This window comes from Accipiter gentilis, chromosome 6, assembly GCF_929443795.1.
Source record: "Accipiter gentilis chromosome 6, bAccGen1.1, whole genome shotgun sequence".
In the NCBI taxonomy this organism is placed as follows: domain Eukaryota; kingdom Metazoa; phylum Chordata; class Aves; order Accipitriformes; family Accipitridae; genus Astur; species Astur gentilis.
Window position 1 is genome coordinate 14,620,855 of NC_064885.1, and position 19,104 is coordinate 14,639,958.

Sequence of the window (19,104 nt, forward strand, 5' to 3'; positions counted from 1 at the left end):
AGCACCCCGTAGAGGTTTCCTTAGCAGGGACTGGAGAGGGATGAAGCTCCTGCTGGAAATGGCTCCTTACTTTTAAAGTCAAAGCAGAACATCTGCAAAATAAATGAAAACCTCTCTGTGTCTAAAAGCAGCAGACAATGATACTTAAATTCCATGCAAAGCCATTAACTGGAGGGGGAAAACCAGAGTGCTACAGAAAAGCCATACCCAGGGTTAAAATTATCCTGGGAAGGGACAGGGGTAAAAATACTACTGATTTCATGTTAGAGGAGCCTGGAAGACCTCTTGGCAGTGCTGTGGTGGGGGGTGGGGGGCAGACCTCCAAAGAAGTCCAGCTGGTGAGAGGGGCTGAGGAGCCCTCCTACAAGGGAGGACTGGAGGTGGCACTGGTTGCATCTGCGGTGGCAGTCCAGGTACCTGAAGCCAGAGTCTCCTGGCTTGAGACTGTTGTCCCTTTGCCTCATGCAGGTAGCTAGACTTCGAGGACCTGGAAGGAGGTTGTTGCCACTGGGATAAGTCAGGGAAGGCATGTCCAAGGCTGGACTGGGTCCCATTCCTCACTGAGGATGACCCCAAGGTCCTGTCTCCCGCTATCTGGTCCGCGCTGTGCCTGTGTTGCCCATGCTGCCTGTCCAGGCTCCACTGGCCCATCTCTCATAGCATGCTCACAGCATCCCGTGCTCACAGCATCCCATCAGGAAACCTCTAAACCTACCTCTGGCTCTTGGTTCAGGTCCTTGGTCCTAAGGTCACCTGGTGCTGCTGCCTCCTCCCACCCTGCAAGAAACGGATGAGCTGTGTCAGAGGCTGGGGATCTGCCTTTTACAGGTGCAAAAGTACAACCTGAACTGGTGCATAAAACTGTACCTTTGAGCAATGCCACAATTCATTATCCTGACCCTGGCAAGAGAGAGGAGCATGGCTGAGTCCTGCACGCTGCCAAGGCTGGCAGGGCTGTTCCCTGCCCACATTGCTGCAGCATTCCCCCCCAACCCCACCCCCCCACCCCCCGTCTTTATTTCTTTGCTTTCTTCTTTTTTTTTCCTCTGTGTGTACACTTTGCTTAAGCAAGGACTTATCTTCATCATTTTCTGCCTACATGTGGTTAGTTTGGCCATGTCATTTGTACCCTGGCGGCCTGCAGCTTGGTGGATCTCAAAGTGGGCTGAAAAGATGAGAAGTTTGTGTGTGTCTCCCCAGCAGCGAGTCAGCCCCAGACGCAGTGGTGGATTGGGGAAATTAGGGTCTAGGACATCCCGGTTTCCTAGGTCTGCAGTCATTCCCGCACAAGCCCTGTTGGAGAGAAACTTCAGAGAGGGACGAGCTTTGGCCCCCACTCCCAGAAAAAGTTTTGTGCAGCTTTTCTGTTTGCTTTTCAGACCAGTTTCTAGACAGACCTATTCACGAAACGACCTACGATAATTTCTAGATGACTTTCTCCAGGGAATCCAGCACACCGTGTTATCAGTAATGTGCAAGTTTGCTTTCTGAGTCGTTTTGAAATCTATCACACACTGGGCCTCCCCTTCCGCTGCTGGGCAGCCACTGGTCCATTAGCACCTACTTAAATTGATATTTAGTTAATTTTACCCTTTGCAGAGTGAGTGAGGCATGCCCATTTAATTAGTTTCTATTAGCTTCAACAGCTCTCCTGGGACATTGAAGTCAGCCTGCTGCTCCGCAGTGGCATGCCCATTGATACCAGCTCCCTCTGAAAGGATGCTCAGGGCCAACGGGAGCAAATACATCCAGCTGGGAAGTTGGGAGCAAAGTGTGGAGAGAGCGGAGCGCAGGATCGGTGCTGACGTGCTGCGGCTGCTGGCTTGTATGGGATCCCTGCCGATGCGGGGACCCTGTCCCAGAGGGGATGAGGCAGAGCCTGTGCCAGCACCAGGCAGAGCTCCTCTTGAGCATGATGGCTGAACAACAGCTGGATGTGCTCAAGTTTAGGTGAGAAGCACGTCATTGCTTCTGGCCATATGCTTTTCGGCTTGCGTTGGGACTTTGGCCCTAACCACACACAATTTGTTCTTTAATCTCGGTCACTTTATCAGAAGCCTTTGAACAACCAAATACATCTCCACTCACCTTGGGAACAGGCTTTGCCATTTCTTTTTGGTTGGTTTTGTTTCCTTGCCAGAGACCTCTGAGAGATTAGAGTGATCCCTCACAAACCCGGGCTTTGTCTTGAAGCCTCTGAAGCCTGCAGCACCAGCAGTACTTGGGTGCTGTATATTTTAGGGTGGCTTTGACATTAGAGTAGATTCCTCAGGGCCTTGTAGGATCCAGGATCTTCTGAACAATTCCTGATGACTGTCCATGTCTTCTTCTCCAAAGATACCAGGTTACATGTTACTGGGAGGAATTGCTGGTCCATCTGTAAGTGTCTGGAAGCAGAAACAAAAGTGGGCATCCCAACTGTGAGGTGCCACGGGCCCTCTTCAGCAGAGGTGGAGAGAGGCAGCTCCTGTGGGTGACTTGCATGCATTTTTAGTTTGCTCCCATTGCCTCTTGTCCTGTCACTGGGCAGCACTGAGAAGAGCCTGGCTCCCTCCTCTTCATTCCCTCCCATCAGATGTTTATACACATCTGTGAGGTCCCCCCAAGACCACACTTCTCTGGACTGGACAGCCCCAGCTCTCTCAGTCTTTCTTTGTACAAAGGATGCTTCAGACCTTCATCACCTTAATGGCCTTGCATTGGACTGGCTCCAACAAGGGCATCTCTCTCTTGTACTGGGGAGCCCAGAGCTGGACACAGCACTGCAGATGCGGCCTCACCAGTACTGAGCAGAGTGGGAAAGGAGGCTGCTGGAGCTCTGGAAGCTATGTTTGACCTGGGGATGGCCAAAGACATCCTTAGGACTCTCCATGGCCAGTGGGAGTCCTGTGCAACTGCATCTGACCTGGAGGAGTGGGTAAGTGCTGGTTCCAGTCCTGGTTCTGCCTCAGCCAGCACCTAGAGCCCCCCAAAAAATAGTGGAAATGGTTTTCAGATGAAGCCTGGCTAGAAAAGACATGTTGACCAAGGGAAACCAGGTGAAGCAGGCATTTACAGAGCAAATGCCTTTTGAAACAAATCAGCAGGTGAACACGGTGGGGACCTCATGGTCTGATGCCACCTCCTATTTATGGAAAGCATGCCAGGGTGCCCAGATAAATGCTGATGCCTAACCTGGTGAAAAAAAATCCCCAAACCGGAGTGAAATCTAGGAGAGATTTTATGGTTTCTAGGAAAGCTACAGCATTCACATGCCAGTACTAAACATTTGCCCCAAAGGTGGAGATCTGTGAGTTACCCTGGACTCACCTCTCACTGATGGGTATTCCCTGGGTTGTGGAGGGAAGCTGAGGGTCATCATCTGAAGACGATGGCCAAGACGGGCTGCTCTGCTGGGTCTCCAAGGGGAGTATCCCTTACATACCTGCTTTGCTGACTGAGTTGTCTTTGCAGGGCCGTGCCACAAACAGTGTCCTGCCTTCTGCCTCAGACGACAACAAGATCAGAAGGAAAACATTGGCAGTGGTGGAGGGTGCATGGAGAGATGCTGCAAAATGTTCCCGTGAGCACCCTGCAAGAAGGGCATCACAGCAGGGTGTGTGCTGTTTGATATCCATTTAACAGCCTTTGGTCCGAGATCTCTTAAAACATTGGTTCAGTTCATATTAGGGATACTTGCAGCCACAATGAAATGTAATTACTGTGTAGGTCATGGTCAGCTAGTGTTGGAGGAAGTGTCCACAGTTAAATCAGATCTTTCCATCTTCTTTTCATGTCTGGAAGGTGGGACGTGAGAGTTTGCTCTGCTGTCTCCAAGTCCCAGCTGTGTAGAAGTGAGCCTCAGTTCAGTAAGAGGAAGGATGCTGAAGTCATGGGTTTGCAGTTGTATCTTCCTGTAGATCATGACAGCAGAGCTGCCTCCTTCTCATGTACCAAGAGCATTAGTCCTTGTGTGAGGCTGTGTGGAATCTGTTGGGAATTTGATCATGGAGTCCCGTCAGCAAGGAGGAGAACAAGAGGACTATTGCTAGTGTCCTTGAAGGACTTGGAGAAGAAAGAGTGCCCATCATGGACAGGGAAAAAGCAGTGGCTATGTGGCTATGTAGAATAATGAGCTTGAAAATAACTCTCTGGAGACCTGGGAGTTTCGGGCAGGATGGAGGACCTCTGTATGTCAAAAGCAAGGGAGAGATGGAAAACACCAGGAGATGTCCTTGGACATGACCAGTATCACTCTGTGGTGTCAGTAAGGTGCATGTACTCATATTTTGGCTCTTCTGTAGTAATTTCCATGCAGCAGATGCTATGTCTGGTTCCTCCATTGATACCCAACCACAGCTGGATGCTACTGAGAGCAGTCATCCTTCCCCGCACAAGGACTGCAAACTCTCAGAGCTTCCTGTGAGTGTTAAATCTCTGCTTCTCCCAGAGCGGAAGGACTGGCCAGCCTTGATAGCTGTCCCCTACAAAAACTGCAGTGCCCATGTCCATATCACAGCTCTTCTAGGTGAGAAACGGATTAAAAACTCGGAACTTTTTACTGCTTGTCCCTGCAGGGGTCATCAAAGCAGTGTGGAAATCGCAGGTAGCTGCCCAGAGAACAGTCACAATAAAGTATTTCCTGATCAGAGCTACTTTTTTGTAGGAAAAAAGCCCCTGAGATTTGCGTTTTCTATCCCTGGTTGAGATGGAGGAATTTGTTGACATGTCCAAAATATTTTCAGAGCAAGAAAAATAATTTGCAGGCCTTGGAAGGCTGCAAAGGAGCTAAAGAAGTTCACAGGAAGCCTCACTTTGCCTCTCTGCTTTTCCATCAGTACATGCTGGTCTGTTCTGGCCTGGCTCTTTGCCACCACCGTCTTCACCTCAACAAGGAATGACTTTTGAAGTCAAATCCCCACAGAAAGGCATTCAAGTCTGAGTTGTGCTGGTCCCACAAGCTTCTCAGTCTGGTCCCTGGAGCTACCACAAGCGAGTGTGTGACACCTTTGACTATGAATGAAAAGCTGATGGTCTTTTCCTAGAACCTACTCCATTGCTTGCATAATGTACACAAAAGGTAGGGGTCTGCCACTTCTCCCTTTGGCCAGGATTCTGGACTTGAAGTTTTCCTGCAAGGGGAGTTGCTCCTTTTGGAGAGCCAGGGCCTGCTGATGGACCTGTTTATTTATTTATTCATTCGTTTGTTTATTTTTTTGCTGTTTTTGCGTGTGATGGTGAAGCTTTGGGGGGGTTCATGGCTCAAGGTATAAATGAGGAGCGTTTGCTTACAGCAACAGCTGTAGGTCAGGCTCCTGCTGGTGGTCCCACACTCTCTGCTTCGTTCTGCCACAGCTCAGCTGGCATCAAGGCTGTAGATAAGCCATATTCCCATCACTTCTTGTCTTCAGGACACTGTTGACACAGAAGGTATCCAAGGCTTGAACATTGGCCAAGTCACTTTTGTCTTCTCCAAGACCAGCAAAGCCCCCTGTACAATACTGCCTGAGGTTTATGCTTGATTACTGTATACAACCGCAATAATTAACCCAATTCCAATGTCAGTCCCCTCTGAGACACCATGGGTTAGTTGAGGAGTGATGAGGTGAGTCATGGGAGTGTGATCCTTCATCCTCCACAGCTGAACTGTGGACACCTGCCTGCAAGCTACTGCAGGCGCTGAAACAGAGATGGAGGCACACAATGCGGCATTGTAATCCTGGTCAGGCAGCAGGTCGGGGTGGGAGGGAGGTCGCGGCATTGCTGCTGGGGAGCTGCGCCCCACGCAGAGCCAGCTCTGGCCATTGTGTTTGAGCAAGAGCTGTGCAAACAGTACTACGTGCCAGGCCAAGGCTGCTGTTGCCATTTCTTGCTGGCAGCGGCGGGTAGGAGGTTCAGAGGTACAGATTTGGGTCCAGAGTCTATGTGTGAGGAGAGCTGTGACTCATCAGAGACACGATAGGGTCTGCGGACTGAGAGCACCGTGCTGTGGTCTCAAGAGCCAAAGCAGGTGCTCTGTGTAGACCTGTGGGGCAGGAGGAGAAGAGAAGATTGAGGTGGATGCAGCAGCCTTGGGGATGTGGTGAGGTAGAGGAGCACAATCAGCTGGTTTCCTTCCTGCACGCTTGAGCACAGGCACTCTGCCCCTGCACCAGCTCCTTCCTCCTACCCTGATGTCTGTGATGTCCTTTCTCATCTTGCTTCTGGTCCTGGAGAGCTCTCTCGTTTCCTGTGGGGTCTGAGGGCATGTTTGACCCAGAGGCACCAAGCGTACAATTGCTGCACGTAGTCCTACAGAAAGCCAAGGAGCTGAAGAAGGCGGGGATGGAGTCCCTCGTGTGCTGTGAGTTTGGACATGGGTGTTTTACCAAGTCCTGTTGGTGGACTCTCCTGCATCCAGCAGAGCAAGGTCACTCCCGGTTGCACCTCTGAAGACTGATGATGGTGGTTCAATGAGGGGAATGGGTGCACTGTGGCTGCATGTGAACGTACACCCCGCTGATATGCAACAGTTGCATAAGTGGTCCAAATACCAGTTCTTTGCAGATATTAAAACATCCCCTCCAAAAATCCTGGCTGAGGCTGCAGCAGCTGAGGCTGGAGTAGGTGTATTTGCTGAGCAAGCAGCTGCTGTTTGCACAGAGGGGATTCATTAGGCTACAGTTTGGTCGAACTTTGTTCTGGGGATCACGTATTACAACTTGTGCCCCCTCACCTTCGTTGCCTTGGCTTTGGATCCCTTTCTCTGCCATGGGCCAACAGAATGACCTTCCTCTGGGCTGTGTGTTTCTGTCTTTGCTGCTTTATGGTTCTTCCTCACACTTATCCTCTGTATCTTCTGTAATACGCTGCCCTAGGGCAGCTGGCAGGACACCTTGGAGGGGCTCCTGTCCCTCCAGACATGAAGCTGGGTAGGGTTGATGCATACTTTGGTACCTCTCCCTGGGATGCTGTAAGGAGGCGAGAGGTGATATTTAGGAAAACAACCAATTCTCTGCAAAACAAGGCTGAGGGAAATGCAAATGCCATGCAATGTTGATCAAAGCAAGAAGTGTGCAGGCATAGCGGTACATATTACCACTGTTGGGACCAGTCATGCAGCAGAGTGGGCTCTAGACATATTTCTCCTGTCAGAGAGAATATCTGTGTTGAAGGTAGCCCAAGGGAGACACTTGTCCAGTGAGGCTTATTAGTTCAACCAGCTGGGAAGCAGGGAGGAATGGAATAGAAACTGCTGCAGTCTAGTGGGACACCACATGCCAGGAGGACCCTTCACATCTATTGATCCCATCATTGAAAAGGCAATTTCTGAATGAGAATGCAGGTCTAGGTTGGGAAGAAGTTAAGAGATGAGGAACTGAGTCCCAGGAGAGAGAGACTAGAGCACTTCAGGCTTTTTGGCATCGAAAGGAGAAAAGGGGGAAGCCATAGACATACATATGGCTTAGAATCACAGAATCATTTCGGTTGGAAAAGACCTTAAGATCAATTGGGTCCAACCATCAACCATGCCTGCTAAACCATGTCCCGAAGTGCTTTTCTACGTGCTTTTTGAATACCTCCAGGGATGGTGACTCAACCATGCCCTCAACAGGTCAGCCTGTTCCAATACCTGACAACCCTTTCAGTAAAGAAATTTTTCCCAATATCCAATCTAAACCTCCCCTGCTGCAACTTAAGGCCATTTCCTCTCGTCCTATCTCCAGCCACCTGACAGAAGAGACCAGCACCTACCTTGCTACAACCCCGTTTCGGGTAGTTGTAGAGAGCGATAAGGTCTCCCCTCAGCCTCCTTTTCTCCAGACTAAACAACCCCAGTTCCCTCAGCCACTCCTTGTAAGACTTGTGCTCCAGGCCCCTCACCAACTTGGTTGCCCTTCTTAAAGTGGCCTAGGACAAATTACAGACATGAGGTCAGATACCAAGGAATGGAAGAGCTCTGCTGGTGTCTGTGTAGCTGCAGTGGTTTCCACCAGCTTTGGAGAGTCTGAAGACTGTCTCTGTAGGGTGGTCTGTGTGCTCCTATGCATGGAAGCTCTGGGGAGGGGTTAGCATGATGCTCCTCCACAACAGCCCCTGTGCCCGAGGGAATGGATATTAGCATTCAGAGACCTTTGGGCCATTGTCCTTCTGTTGGTGCAGGATGTGTCTCTTTCCAGATGTTCCTCAGCCAATCTGGGAGCACTATTTTCCTTTGAACAGACGAACACCAGGAGATAGTGCATAAGGCCTTTCTCCATCTTTACATTGTTCTTTAACCTTAGCTAATCTTAAAGAACATGATCTTATAGGTCTCCCTTGCTTTCCCTTTCACCATCAGAGTCTCTGAGTAAGTTATGCATGAACATGAGAGTTTGACAGCTGTGAACCGGGTAAGGGCTGATTTAAAGAAAAAAAAAAAGAAAAGTGGGATCTTTCCTCAAGCTGGGAACCCATCTTGTCATGTGTTAGAGCTCAAAAAGTGGTCCTAGGTCAAGCTGTATGAGCAGAAAGAGCTGCTGTTCCTGGAGAGGAGGGCTGTGTCTTGTGCCCAAGATGCTGGAGTTTGCTTCTTGGCTCAGCACCATGCTGCTGAAGATTGCAGATGCAGGAAAGTGAGTTTAGCAGACTCAGCACTGCTGAAAACCTTCAGCTGAGGTTTGGGTTGGGATAGTGTTCCCTGGCTTGCCCCCTCAAATGAAGACCCTGGTGCTAGCAGTGCATGAGCTGGGACAGGACCTGGCCACAGCCCCGAGCTTTCCATCAAGGTGTCCCAGGCAGGGGGACTATCCCTGCCAGGGGAGTCCAGCCATGGCACATCCTCTGTGTTTCCCTCCCCTACCTTTCCACCCCCGCCTCTTTTATTTTTAAGCGGTCACCTGTGACAAGAAGAAATTGCACCATGGCTGCTGGATAAATGAGCAACCTGTACTTTGGCATTTGTGAGTACAGTAGATTTAACCCTCTGAACTGCTCCAGGTACATATGTCTCTCCTTAAAATCAGGACAGCTTGACTTGCAATCAGTTAATCCTTTAATTCAGCTTTGATTGCTGAAGGTGGGAAAAACCTTCCTTAGCCACCAGGCAAGTGGGTGCCCTGTCTGAGCCACCACCTGCGTCCTCTACCACGTTCATGGGATACTTTGTGCTACCTCTGCTATAGTGGAGTGAACTGGCCTCTGAAGATGTCTACCTCCTGGGATGATAGAAGCAGCCCAGATTTAACTCTGAGAGGGCTAAAAAAGAGCAAGATGCTCCCTTCTTTTGGCTTCTCCAATTTATTAAGTCCTCTGTCACAGACAGAGCCTTCGAGTGTTACTAATAGAAATATTACACTAATGAGTAAAAAGCTGATTGCTCTTCTGGTGTAAAACGCTCCCTGGAGAAGCTGTTTGCTGCTGTGGTCTTAAACTCTGTGCTAGCATCCTTCATAGCAGTCAAGAAAGGAGACACGTCTTGGTAGGTCCAGCTTTCCTGGACCTCTTCATCATTACACAAGCCTGATGTCCTTGACTAAAGGCCAGCCTGGTTTTTTTTCATGGGGATTTCCCACCTCAAGGGGTATGTGCAAGAGGAACAAATACCTTGTTTGTAATAGGATCTCCATAAAGCCTTTCCTGCTGTTTGTTGATTTATTTCTCCATGGTATGTTTATAGACGATGGTATTGATGTCAGCTTGGGGCTGTGGGACTCCTTCAAGAGCCAGCACTCAGTAGAAATGTATGGTTCAACAGGAAAATCTTTACTGCTGCATACAAAAAATAATTGCCCACGATAAAATGGGCTGTAAATGGACTGCAATATAGGCTTACTGCCCTGCAAGAGAGTCAAGGTCTTGTTTTCCATTGCCTGCTCTAACCAGGAGATGACTTTTTTGGTGTTCTCTCCTACATGCCAGGGTACCGCAAGGGCTGACTGCTCCTGGAGGGATCGGTAGCCCAGCATGATGGCACATCTGGGCAGGCAAGGGACTCGTCCGTCACTGTCTCTATGCAAGGTGAGCAGGATGGGCCCTGGGATAGCATTTGGGGTCAGCCCAGAGTCCAGATCCCCTGGGAAGCTGCTGGTGATGAGGCAGGTCTGAGGTTGGGATTGGGTCTGGGGACTGTAGCAGGGTTAGACACAGCCCGGGGACCATCAGGCAGGTCTGCAGTGAGCAAGCAGGTCCAGAGTCTGCTGGGAAGTCTGTCCATGGGTTGGGGACTGGATCAACAGACCAAAGGCCAGGCAGGGACAGAGCTGTACTGGAGTTGGGGACTGGTGCTCCTCCAGCATTGCTCAGGCAGGGACTGATGAGCTGAACATGAATGGACTCCTGGAGGCTTGTCACTGGAGGACCCCAGTGAGGCTGAAAATGAGGGAGGATGGGGTTGTAAGAGATGGCGATGTCTTTTGGTAAGGGATGAGTCTTGCAGCACTGCACAGCAGTGTTTCTCCAAAGCTTGTTCTCTCTTTCTGCCCTTGGCCTGTGATCCTGGTGCACTCTGGCTGTGGTGTCCATCCAGGTTTCACATGGCAGAACCTGGCAGGGCTTTCTGCCTGCAGTGGACACCACGGGCAGATGCAGATGATGGGAGAAGGGTGTTGGTGATCAGAGGAGTATGTGTTGAAGGACAAAACCTCTGGTGGAGGGAAGAGCAACAGATCTCAGCTTGGGTCTTGCAAGGCTGTGGACGTGGCCATGCAGAGACCCTCAGTGACTGCCAGTGAGCAGACTCCCCAAAAGGAGTTAATTTTCTTTTTCCACTGTGATTCAAAGGTTAGTGTCACGAAGGCATTTCTCCTCATACAGCACCCTTTGTCTATAACATAACCGATTATTACACCTACAGAGCACAGTCATGTTCCCCCACCTTATGCAACTTTTAGCAAAGCATCTGAAGCAAGAAATTTTTGTGGTTCCTTCCTTATTCTTGCAACAGTTTTCAGGAGCTGTTAGGGCCATGTCACACTTTAGCTGGGCTTTGCCATCACTTTCCCCAGCACTGAGCAGAGCTGGTGGGCAAGGGGCCAATGGATGATGCTGCAGGGGTTCTGGGAGAGGGCTGCTGCGTCCTGCTGACCACCCCACCCCAGAGCTCCCTCCCTGGGACCAGCCCCAGCCGGACATGGGCCCTGAAGCCCCCAAACCTCTGCCTAGGATTTCTGCTCCTTTATCCCTGCAGCTAGAAATGCTGAGAGGATTAAAATGCCATGGGAATCTAAAAGCCTTTGGGAGGGGGTTTGAAATCTGCTCAGCTTGGCCTTTTGCTTCCCCCTCTCTGCTCCTCCCTCTCTGCTCCTCCCAGAGCTCTTAACAGTCGCAAGACTTTTATTATTTTCCACATTGCAAAACAGTAATTACTGGAAAGGACAAGGTGGTTTGAGAGCCAGGGTCCAGCAGTGCCTTCGGGGCTGTGCCAGCCCCAGGCGACCAGGGAGTGGAGCAGTGAGGAGGGGAGGTGCCGTTCTCCTCGGATTTTATCTTGATGAGAACATCTTGACCAACAACCAGGAAACAAATTCCTCTGCTGCTTGGGAGGGAGAAGGGGAACTGAAAGGTCAGGCCTGCCCATGGGCTCCCTACAGATCCCACAGGCAAGGAAGGTCTTTCACTGATGGTATGGTGGTCACCAACACTGTCAGGGAAGAGATGCCCTCCCAGGTCCTGGGTCCAGTATTTAGTCATTGGTGTCGTACTTAGCTATTGACCTCCAAAAGGTGAGATGTTTGCATGGTTTCTGACTGCTGAACTGCCAGATCTGTCTTTGAAAAGCTAAAGAGCAGAAGGAAAATTAATTTAACTAAAGTTCAAAGGGTCTCCAATAAAGACTAAGCCTTGCTCTTATTCTCAAGTCTTATTTCCGTTAATTCCCTTTAATGCTGCTTTAAAATTACAAAGTAGAAAGGAATGCTGGCCAACAGATATTTTTTTTTTCATGGCTTCAAAACAACCACTATTAATCAGTGAGGAAGTGTATTGGCCATAAGAGTGTTTCAATGGGAAGGTGGCTTCAACCAGGACACATATAACGGTGTGTAGTTTTGGTGACAGTTTAAAAATTAGTTATTGTGAGGCTCCACATACGGACAGGGGCTTGGTATTAACGATTACTGCAAATTAACTAACTGGAAAGGGGTTGAAAAGCAAATGGTAGAGTTCAGCTTGACCCACTGGTGAGCTGACCTTTTCCCCGTTCATTTAATGCCTAAATCTCATTTCTGGCCAGAGTGACAATCCAACAGCTGAACACAATGTTTGGGCGCAGTGGTGGGTGGCTGTGCCAGCCCAGCTGGGCTGCCTGTGGGCTGCGGAGGATAAGAGGTTCAGTCGCTGCTCTTTGGGCCAGATCCAGCAGCAAGAGCTGCTCCAGCAGCCAGCCAGCACTGCCAGCGCCGGGCTTGTGCTGCCGGCACCACTCCGTGAAGCCGGTTCACAAGTGCTCCCTTCTTGGTGACTCCCTTTGCTTTCTCCTTTTGTGTCCTTCTGGCTGCCGGCCTCTGGTGCCTTCTCCCACCGGCAGCTATGTGCCCACAGCTCCTGCAAAGTCACTCTTGGGCAACTTGAATCACCAGCATCCCCCTGCAGCATGTGCAGGGCTGGTCCCTGAGCAAGGCTGCTTGCATCTGCCAGGACCTTTCTTCTGCCTGCTTCAGTGACGTCCCCCTGATCCTTTGACAGCCAAAGATGTAGGACCCAGCTGGGTGGCCCTTTGTGGTGGTGGGGTGGCTGTGGCTCACCTCCAGGTGCACCTCGTGCAACTCCACTTTTGTTCCCCTCCCACCATGAGGTCTTCTGGACCAGCTCCACCACCGTCTTGCTTCTGTCCCCATCCTGGTGACCTGGGCTCTGTGACCACCACAGGGGAATGTCCCCACTCACACCCCTACTCCCTGGTCCCTGTATTTGTGCACAGGGGCTCATGTGAGCCACAGCTTCCTCCTCCTCTGGAAATAAGCCACCCTTTCTCCTGTTCTCACCCAGCCACATCCTCTGGGATGGTCCAGCATCTCATTGTGGGTACATGTCCTTGTGGAAACTGTCTGGCATGTCCCACAGAGCTGGACACAACCATTTTGTGGACAGAAGAGTTGTGCAACTACCTGGTGTGTGCCCTGGCATGGGACCTGGGAGTCCTGCAGGAGAGGAGCTGAGGTCTCTGTGGCCATGCAGGGCAGCAGGCACTCTTGCCCTTTCTTTCCCAGCTATCAGTATTTACTGGTTTGTTCCCACAGATCTTTGGAAAATACATGGGAAGCGGGGGTGAATGTTATCAGGCTCCAGCCGCTCTATTTGCAAGCATATCTTCAGCAGGAATGATTAACCCACTGCAATTTTCTGCCTTCCCTTCCAAAAGCCCTTCGAGAATATCACAGCTCCCAAGGTTGCACAGAGCTGCTGGTAATCCTGTTAACCTTTGGGTTAATTAAGCAACCTGAAATCATTCATTAGGAGGAATGGCACTAATTGCATATCTGAGAGGGTGAGTTTTGCATGGACCGCTGGCTGGCAGAGCTGACTTCAGCAAGGGGGCTGGGGAGTTAGTTGTGGCTTGCTTGAGAGAGGAGGTCAAGAAAACCTGTTTCCTCATCGATGCTGGACCAGTTGGTGTTTTCTGGAGGGGGGGTTGTGCATGGAGAGGATGTGGGGCAGTGGCACTGTCCTGCAGAGCTGCTGTGCAAGGCAGAAAGGGCCAAACTGCTGGTACCTGGCTGTCGAGCTGACATTAGTTTCCAACCTAAAAATGCAAACCTGCAATGGCATGACATAGTAAACAGCTCCAGACAAAAGGCTACAGTCCACAGCTGGGCTTAGTGCTCTGAGTTGGGAAGAGCTGCTTAAAATTGACAGAGAGCTCTTTGTTTGCTGTGTGCGGCTTAGAAATTAAGCAATACTTAGAAGCAAATATTGGTTCAAACAACACCAGCTCCCACTCTCCAGTGGCCCGTTGAGCTCATCCCAGGTAGAAAACAGCATATTGCAACACAGTCAAAACCTGACACCAAGTATTTCTCCTAACCAGCAAGGAAACTGGTTTGTGGCATTTCCTGAAAAATAAACTAACCACAATGACTCTGGAGTTGGAGCACAGCCTCAAAATTGACCTGTAGGTCCAAACAGGGGCTGAAAGCATGTTTCTGGAAAGGCTTCCACAGCTCTCCAGGTATCTGTCAGGCCTTGGGAGCCACAGGGAATGCCGAGCTGGTCCCAGTCCACCGTCGGCCACAGACACGCTCACAGAGCTGGCAATCCCATGGTGTGTCTTACAGCTACTGCAAGTCCCATGCCAACCCAGGCTCCAGGGGCCGAGTGACTCCATCTTCCAGGAAAGACCCAGCATCAGGCATGAGGGCTGGGATTTCCCCCAGGTGGTTACACTGACCAGGTAAGCCAGCCCTGCAGAAGCCCCCTGACTTCTCCCTGCCCCTTCTAGGTACCTGAACATTCACTCACAGAATTGTTTGTGTTGGAGAGGACCTTTAAAGACCATCTAGTCCACCCCCCCTGCCATAGGTAGGGACATCTTTCAGTAGGTCAGGTTGCTCAAAGTCCCATCCAACCTGTCCTTGAACTCTTCAAGGGATGGGGCATCCACAGCTTCTCTGGGCAACCTGTCCCAGTGTCTTACCACCCTCACTGTAAAAAATGTCTTCCTTATATCCAACCTAAATCTACCCTCTTTCAGTTTAAAACCATTGCCCCTTGTCCTGTCACTACAGGCCCTGGTAATAAGTCTCTCTCCATCTTTCCTATAATCCCCTTTTATATATTGAAAGGCCACAGTACATCTCCCTGGGGCCTTCTCTTCTCCAGGCTGAACAACTCCAACTCTCTCAGCCTCTCTCCATAGCAGAAGTGTTAAGCCTTCTGACCATCTCTGTGGCCCTCCTCTGGACGGGCCGTAGCAGGTCTTCTACTGGGGACCCCAGAGCTGGATGCAGGATTGTGGGTGGGGTCTCACCAGAGCGGAGTAAGGAGACAGAATCACCTCCCTTGACCTGCTAGTTACACTGCGTTGGATGCAGCCCAGGATACACTTCGCTTTCTAGGTTGCAATTGCACAGTGCCAGCTCGTTCCAATTTGTCACCCACCAGCATCCCCAAGTCCTTCTCCACACAGCTGTTCTCCATCCATTCACCACCCAGCATCATCGTCTCCCATGTCTTGAGATGGGCACCGTTGCCAGTTCAGTGCCAGTCTCAGTCTCGTTTCCCACACTGGGCTATCGACAGAGGAGCTGGGAAAATGGCTCCCATCAGGCTGCTCTTCTTGCCTTCACCTGCTGCAACGTGACCTGCAGGGCCAGGACAGGACCAGAACTTGAGACCAGCTTTCACGGTTGACCATGCTGATGTCCTTGTGGGCAGGGTCCAGTCTTCTCTGAGCCACAAACTAGAAATTCACATTTCTAGAGGGAAACAAGCCAACTCTATAGACAAGCCCAAAGTCCTGGTGGGTGTATATTGCCCTCTGTCCTCAGCCCATTCCCATCTTGAGGTTAGACTAATTATTTTTTTTTCTTCCATTTTCAGTGCTTTTTCTCTGTAATAACTCAAGGTGACCAGGGTCTTCATCACACAACTGCCACACTGGTGACCCCTGGAAAGAGCAGCTTTAGCTCCAAAGGCCTCTGCTGCTGGATAGGAGCACCTCTATGGAAGTAACCACTCCTAAGAGTCGGGCAAGATGCCTGTGTTGGTGTGGTGCCTTGATCACAGCTTTCTCTCTCCTCGGTTAATGTTTTCCCCATAGGCATACACCACCAGAGCTCTGCTCCAGCCTCTGTTCAGCTGCGTTGGCTCCAGGATGAGCTCTGCTGTGGGAAGCAGCCAGCACCGTGATAAAGCTGAGCACTTTTCCAGACAGTTGTGCCAGCTCTAACTTTATCCCAGCCCAATTACAACAAATGTCCTTTCATTAGGACACAACCAAAACTCCAGTCCAGCCTCATCTCAACCGCAAACCACAGTGTACACATATGGGATTGCAGTAATAAGGGAGATGTAGAAATAAGCGGTATTATTTTACCTTCAATTTCACTTAGCATGGGGCTGAGCCCTGTTCTTTTCTTGGAGTTCAGATGTTTTTATGCATCACCAGTGACCCGTGGTTGGTCAGAGGGTGTGTTCATTTGTATTTCTTCATCTTCCATGTAATTTTTAGCAGCATCCTCTTTCTGAAAACAGAACAGTCAGGATCCGAAGTGTTGAAATGCAACGACCTTGTGATGAGTAATAATAATTCAGCTCATTTCATGAAGATGTCCACTATAGAAGACTTGATGCTTTCTGAATAACAAGGACGAAGTCTGAGAGGCACTGGCTTAGCTCTGTTCTTTCTGGTAAATTGTTCCTCCTTGCATAAGCCAGAGCATTGACCTCTTACCTTGAAAGACAACAAGAATTTCCATCATTAGCAAGAATTGGCCCTTGCTGTTCAATCTCAGCTTAGTCAGCCAGCTACATGCATTTGGGCATGGGAGGAGCTCTCTTTTTGCACACAAAACCACGCACCCAGGCAGTGAGGTATGGATCTAACTAGAACTTGTAGAAGCATGTGTGTGTATTTAGTGAGAGAGAGGACCTGCTGTGTGAATAAGGGTGCATTTTGAACACAAAATTTGGAAAAGCAGTTGTCTGATAGACATTCAGGGGAAGAAGTTGGTTGCACCAAGAAGTCTGTCCCTCCTGGACTCCAAAAAAAAGGTATTTTGCAGCTGGAGGCCACCCAGAATACTTTGCTTTTTCCATCCAAGGCTTCCCTTGGTGGGATGTACTCCTCAGAACTGAGCATCTTGGAAGTCTGTTGGGTCCTTTGGAGATTGAGGTCTGAGCCTGCAAGCCCAGGTGGCCTAGAGGACACATCACCAATGTGCTGTGCTTCTGTCATTGGGTACCTCCAAGACAAGCTGTGCGTTGGAAGAGCTTTTCCTGCCCAGAGCTGCTCTGTGGCAGGCTGGAGCAGCGGATCATGACCACAGGAGGCAAAGCTGCTGAAGGAGCAGCCACAAGATGGGTGTACGCCACGAGGTGAAGGGAAATCCATCATGGAGAAATGTAGGATTTGATAGCATCAAAAGGGGGTATAGAAACTGCTCTGTATGTGGCTGGTGACTTTCCAGATGACTAGTGGCTGGACATCCGGAAATCCAGGAAGGCACTGGTAACGGTTGGAGGACAAGAGGTAAGTAGAAAAATCTATTGCAATCCAAGCCTTTTCCTTCACCCCTGGATTTGTCCTGATGCCGTCTAGGAGGGCAAGGGAAAGAGGTGTGGTGCCCATCACATCACCGCCACCCCCTCAGCAAATACAGGGAATGCATTGGGGATGCAGGTGTGATTTGAGAGGGGAGAGAGGAGCAGTTGGTGGTCCATGTAAAAAAGGCTGGGAACCATGTGCAGAGGGCAAGATAATCCGGGCTCTTCCAGCAACTGCTCTTCTGTTGCTTGAACAGATTTTCCAAACATTCTTCTGTGTCTTTCCCCTTCAACTGTCATGTGGCAAAAACACCTTTATCTGCTCTAGATAATGTTGTACCTACTTCGTTTGTGGAGTCAATATGTCCAATTATTTTCACCATTGTTTATGTGCTCAGATATCTTTGATTTTTCAGTGGCCCTGCAATTTCTAGGCTTTCTCAGGATATCTGTTAGAAGAGGCATTTTGGAGCAAATCAACAAAAAGCTATGGAAGAATCATGCGGGACAGCCTCCTGCGAGCCCTTGTGCCTCTTCTTCTTACAGATGGGGACATTGCTAAGGCTACCTGGTGTGAGGCAAGGACTGGTGAGACCCGGGGGAGCTGGGGGTGCATTTCAGTGGCATCGACATGTCTCAGTGGAGGAAGACCTTGGAGGGCCACAGCTTGCTGGAGTAAATACAGATGGGAAATTTTTAAAAGGGAAGGAAGGCTTGCAGTGGGAACAAGTCAGTATTTCCCCAGTTGCCGTGTTTGGAGATGCTCTGGACACAAGAAGTGCTGCTCTTCTGGGAAAGCGGGGGATGAAGGGATGAGAAATAGGAACTAGCCATGCTCAAGGAACTGCTAAAGATGATGCTGAAATAACCAGCATGGCCATGAGTGCCTCTCGCTCAGCCTGTAAGGACCTCCAGCAGCCAGGACACAGGTAGGGCAGGCTTATGGTGCCACAGTGGAGGTGGTCATTGCCTGAAGGTCTCCAGCAGCCTCCTTCTCTGGGTCACTTTGTAAAGCCATATCCTTGACCTGACACTGGGGTCCCACCTGCACTGAGGCCACTCTGGCCACCACCCCCCAGCTTCAGGTCACTTTGTCCTCAGCCTGCTAGGAGGAGGGAGAAGAGCAAACCCAGGGTGCTTCCAGCCAACCTCAGCCAGGAGTCTGCTGTGGGCAACCCCATGGCACTGCTGCATGGAGGGTGCAGGCTATGGGAGAGGAAGGACCTGCACAGGGGATCCAGAAGATCACAAAGGGAGGCTGGTGCTGTTGAGAGCAAGCTTGGGAGCCAGACCTCACCGCTGGTCTTCCTACTACACTCTTGTAGCTTGTGTCAGGTAGACAGGGGGTGGACCAGCCCTAGAAGGTGCTGTCTAGGAATGCTGCCAGGGCCTGTGAGCAAGCTGATGTGGTCCAGGGACTCTCATTTAGCGTGCATGTGCCAAAATCAGCCTGAAGCTGGTCTTGTAGCCTGCAGCAAGGATGGGGACATTGAGTTGGACACCATCATGAAGGCAGACCTTTGTAAACCTAGCCATGCTCCACTGGTCCTGGCTGCAGGGAGATACATCAGGAGTGATACAATTGGACAGAGAGGTTTTTCAGAGGAAGGGGGAGGAGGGGGATGGCTAATCTCAGCATTTCTTCCCAGGTTTATCCCAAGAATTTAACAAAGATGCAGCATGGTGTTTCCTTCTGGCTGCAGGGCACTTATCGAGCTGTCTGGTCATTGCCATTGACTTTCTTTGCCTGTGCAAGGAGCTTGCCAGATCATGTATAAGGAACATTTACTGCCTTTCAACCCCACTGCCACTGCCAAGGGCTGGCAGGCATTCAGGGTGCTATAAGCCAAAGGGTGATAGGCACAACAGTGGCACTAACCAGCAAACATGCAAAACTCAGGGCTGGATCCAGCAGGGACTTTCTGAGATTAGGCTGGGCAAGGCAGGGGGTGGCTAGCACAAAGA